Source organism: Hyaena hyaena, unplaced genomic scaffold, assembly GCF_003009895.1.
Source record: "Hyaena hyaena isolate Hyena2069 unplaced genomic scaffold, ASM300989v1 scaffold_2, whole genome shotgun sequence".
Taxonomy (NCBI): Eukaryota; Metazoa; Chordata; class Mammalia; order Carnivora; family Hyaenidae; genus Hyaena; species Hyaena hyaena.
In genome coordinates, this window is record NW_024080634.1 from 1,891,648 (window position 1) to 1,895,961 (window position 4,314).

Here is a 4,314-nt window from a genome sequence, read left to right on the forward strand (position 1 = left end):
TGTGGTTTTTTTTTTTTTTTTTTTTTTTTTGCTGGGTCTCTCTCTGGCTTGGGAATCAAAGTGATGCTGGCTTCATAAAATGAGTCCAGAAGTTTTCCTTTGATTTCTATTCTTTGGAATAGCTTGAGAAGAATGAGTATTAATTCTGTTTTAAATGTCTAGTAAAATTCTCCAGGGAAGCCATCTGGCCCAGGGCTCTTATTTGTTGGGAGATTTTTGATAACTGATTCAATTTCTTCACTAGTTTTGGGTCTGTTCAGATTTTCTATCTCTTCCCGTGTGAATTTTGGTAGTGAGTGTGTGTTTAGGAATTTGTCCATTTCTTCTAAGTTGTCCAATTTGTCGGCATATAATTTTTCATAGCATTCCCTGATAATTACTTGTATTTCTGAGGGGTTGGTTGTAATAAGTCCATTTTCATTCATGATTTTGTCTATTTGAGTGCTCTCTCTCTTCTTTTTGAGAAGTCTGGCTAGAGGTTTGTCAATTTTGTTTATTTTTTCAAAAAACCAACTCTTGGTTTCATTGATCTGTTCAGCTGTTTCTTTGGTTTCTATATTTTTTTATTTCTGCCCTGATTTTTATTATTTCTCTTCTCCTACTGGGCTTGGGGTGCTCTTGTTTCTCTCCCTCTAGTTCCTTTAGGTGCACTGTTAGATTCTGCACTTGTGCTTTTTCTTATCTCTTGAAATAGGCCTGGAGTGCAATGTACTTTCCTCTTAGGACTGCCTTTGCCACATCCTATAGAGTTTGGATTGTTGTATTTTCAGTTTTATTTGTTTCCATATATTTTTAAATTCCCTCTCTAATTACCTGATTGGCCCATTTGTTCTTTAACCTCCATGGTTTTGGAGGCTTTCCAGACTTCTTCCTGTGATTGATTTCAAGTTTCATAGCATTGTGATCTGAAAGTGTGCATGGTATGATCTCAATTCTTTTATATTTGTTGAGGGCTGCTTTATGTCCCAGTATGTGATCTGTCTTGGAGAATGTGCCATGCGCACTTGAGAAGAAAGTGAATTCCATGGCCTCAGGATGTAGAGTTCTAAATATATCTGTCCAATCCATCTCTTCCAATGTGTCATTCAAGTCCATTGTGTCTTTTGTGATTTTCTATCTAGTTGAGCTATCCATTGCTGTAAGTGGAATATTAAAGTCTCCTGCTATTAGCACATTCTTATCCATAAGATTGTTTCTGTTTGTGATTGCTTTATATATTTAGGTGCTCCCATATTCGGTGCATAGACATTTATAATTGTTAGCTCTTTCTGATGGATAGACCCTGTAATTATTATATAATGCCCTTCTTCATCCCTTGTTACTGTTTTTACGTTAAAGTCCAGCTTGTCTGATATAAGTATAGCTACTCTAGCTTTCTTTTGACTTCCAGTAGCATGATAGATATTTCTCCATCCCCTTACTTTCAATCTGAAGGTCTCCTCTAGTCTAGAATGAGTTTCTCATAGACAGCAAATAGATGGATTTTTTAAAATCCATTCTGCTACCTTATGTCTTTTGATTGAGGCATTTAGTCCATTTACATTCAGTGTTATTATTGAAAAATATCGGTTTAGAGTCATCGTGTCCTTTGTGGAATTCATGCTTGTGGTGGTGTCTCTGGTATTTTGCGTTCCTTGCAAATTTTCCCTCAGAGAGTCCCCCTCAGGATTTCTTGTAGGGCTGGTTTAGTGGTAATGAAATCTTTCAATTTTTGTTTATTTGGAAAGACTTTTATCTCTCCTTCTATTCTGAATGACAGGCTTGCGGGATAGTGGATTCTTGGCTGCATATTTTTTCTGTTCATCACATTGAAGATCTCCTGCCATTCCTTTCTGGCCTGCCAAGTTTCAGTAGATAGGCCTGTCACCACTCTGATAGGTCTCCCTTTGTATGTTAGGGCCCTTTTGTCCCTAGCTGCTTTCAGAATTCTCTCTTTGTCCTTATATTTTGCCAGTTTCACTACGATATGTCATGCAGAAGATTGATTCAAGTTATGTTTGAGGGGAGTTCTCTGTGCCTCTTGGATTTCAACATCTGTTTCCTTCCCCAGATTGCGGTGGGGAAGTTCTCTGCTATAATTTGTTCAAGGACTCCTTCAGTGCCTTTCCCTCTCTCTTCCTCTTCTGGAATTCCTGTGATACGGATATTATTCCTTTTGACTGCATCGCTGAGCTCTTGAACTCTCCTTTCGTGTTCCTGTATCAGTCTATCTCTCTTTTTCTCAGCTTCTTTTTCTATAATTGTGTCTTCTAAATCACTTATTCTCCTTTCTGCCTCTTCAATCCGTGCTTTGGAGGCCTCCATTTTATTTTGCATCTCATTTATAGCATTTTTTAATTCATCACAACTATTGTTAAGCTCCATAGTCTTTGTAGCAATAGTTTCTTTGATGTCTTCCATGCCTTTTTCAAGCCAAGTGATTAATTTTATGACTATTGTTCTAAATTCTTATTCAGTTATTTTGCTTATATCTGTTTTGAGCAGTTCTTTAGCTGTCAATTCTTCCTGGAATTTCTTTGGAGGAGAGTTCTTCTGTTTCATCATTTTGATTAGCTTTCTGTCTCTTGTTAGTTTTAAAAGCTTGTTATGCACTCTGCTGGAGTGCAATGTACTTTCCTCACTCTGTGAGTGCCGCTGCACCATAGAAGGCTCTTTGACTGTCCAGGGCCTGTCCGTTCAGAAAGTGTTCTTTGAATAGTGTCTCTTGGTCTCTCTTGTTGAGACCTTGATTATTTTGTTTTCCTACTCATAGTGGTATTTGGGACTCTCCACCATGTGTACTTTGGCTTCTTGAGGTAGCCCTGGGGAAAAAAAAAAAAAAAAGACAGACAGACAAACACACAGAGAATAAAGGCACACAAACGCACAGACAAATTCAACAAACATGCAAACCAAAAGGGAAAAAGAAAAAGAAAAAAAGGAAGGGACACATACCGAAAAAAAAAAAAAAAGAGGAAGGAGGGAAGACGAATAATAAAAATAAAAATACATAAAAAAGAAAAAAGAAGAAAAGAAAAGGAAAGGAAAAAGAAAAAACCCAATAGACAAAGGAAAGTCCAAAGCATAGAAGCAGAATTCCCAGCTACAAATAAATAGCCGGGTGTATGCTGCGCTGATGGAAGAGCATATACAAAGAGAGAAATGACAGGGTGGGGAGGAAGCGAAATTGGAAATGAAATAAGCAGGTGGAAAGACTAAGAGGCTTAAATGAGAGAGAGAAAGAGGGGAATATGGTTGGAGAGGAGGCAAAAGAAATGACGATAATGTTACTCAGAGAAACTATATGGTCTGATTACTCCAGAGAGAAAGAGATAAAAAGGTAGCGGTGAAGGCGTAGAATTTGCATCTAAGAATGGATTAAATGTGACTGTTGAAGCAAGCCAGTGACAAGAATTAACTAGGGCAGTGCATCCATGCCCCGGCTCTGGTAAAAAAAAGAAGAGGGCAGCTCTCCAGCAGGGATGGCGTGGTTTGGTCTAGTGCATCACGTGGGGGGCCTGTCTTGGTGGTTGTGGGGAGAAAATTGGCGGCACCCCAGTCCCTTCTCGAACCAAGCATTGCAACTCACTCTTTTGGGTGTGTAATCTCTCTGTGCCGGGGGCATAGCTAAGGTGGGCCGTGCTTTATATCCCAGGCCAGGCCTCATTTCCAGATCTCAGTCTGCACCCCATTGATATTGTCCAAAATATAAAGTCACAGGCAAGTCCCTCAGAGCAGTTTCGAGCCTCTCGCCTTCCCCCTGGGGATTGAGCCCAAAGCCGCCGCGCGTCCCCTCCAGGTCTGGCTGGTGAGTGAGGAGCAGTTTCACCGGAGGTCGCCAGGGACCAGTGCGTCCCGCCTAGGATCAGCTGGACAAAAGGAAACCGCGTCGCTCTGTGTCCTAAGCGGAGGTTTTTCTCTTCTCCAGCAACAGGGACAGTGTCTTGAGCAGTTTCGGCCACTCTTTCTTTTTCCCCCCTAGACTCACCACGTCTCCCCGCAGAGGGGGATCCCCCCCCCTCCCTCTGTGTCTCCGGTCCCGGCCCGATTTTATCTTCCCCAGTTCACACTCACGCTATAAGGTTTCCTCAGTGGACTCTGTCTCCTTTTCCTCCCAAACTCCTGGATTCTGTAAGGGTTCCTGTGGCTTCAGGCCTTCTCCGTTTGAGAGATGGGGGCGAGTGAAATGTACGGAGCTCCCTACTTCTCCGCCATCTTGCCTCCTCACACCTATATCTTGATGTGAGTGATGGTTGTGTGTGAGTGTGTATGTGTGTGGGGGTGGTGTATGTGATAGTCCTCAAGCTCTATCTGTAAGATCTATGCGTTCAATTT